The 346-nt window shown below is 29.2% G+C and overlaps 1 protein-coding gene across 1 annotated transcript in view; it reads right to left on the reverse strand.

The window, feature by feature from the left end:
- Positions 1-346, reverse strand: part of LOC119594671 (cyclin-T2-like) — a gene marked incomplete in the record, with an annotated part of 20,280 nt that overhangs the window by 680 nt on the left and 19,254 nt on the right.

The raw sequence follows: 346 nt of genomic DNA on the forward strand, positions 1-346 counted from the left end.
TACTAAAAATAATCTCAACACTGTGAAGTGTTTATAAATTGACACCTGAGTTAATATCTGTGTGGAAAAAAATGGAATGCAGCTAATATATGAAATATATATTATACTCTAAAATAAGCAAATAGGTCATTAATGCAAAATAAATATTTATATGCACTATGCACTTCTTGCCAACACAATCCTATAACAACATTAATAAATCAACATACTTTATTGCATCTACATATCATTTTTTGTGATACTCTATAGAGATCTCTCCCTAAAATATTGAAAATCAATTGAGAATATCATCTGCTACTAACAGGGGATGAGGGAAAGGGGGTGAGAACCAATAAATTATCACTCT

This window comes from Penaeus monodon, chromosome 34 (genome assembly GCF_015228065.2).
Source record: "Penaeus monodon isolate SGIC_2016 chromosome 34, NSTDA_Pmon_1, whole genome shotgun sequence".
Lineage (NCBI taxonomy): Eukaryota > Metazoa > Arthropoda > Malacostraca > Decapoda > Penaeidae > Penaeus > Penaeus monodon.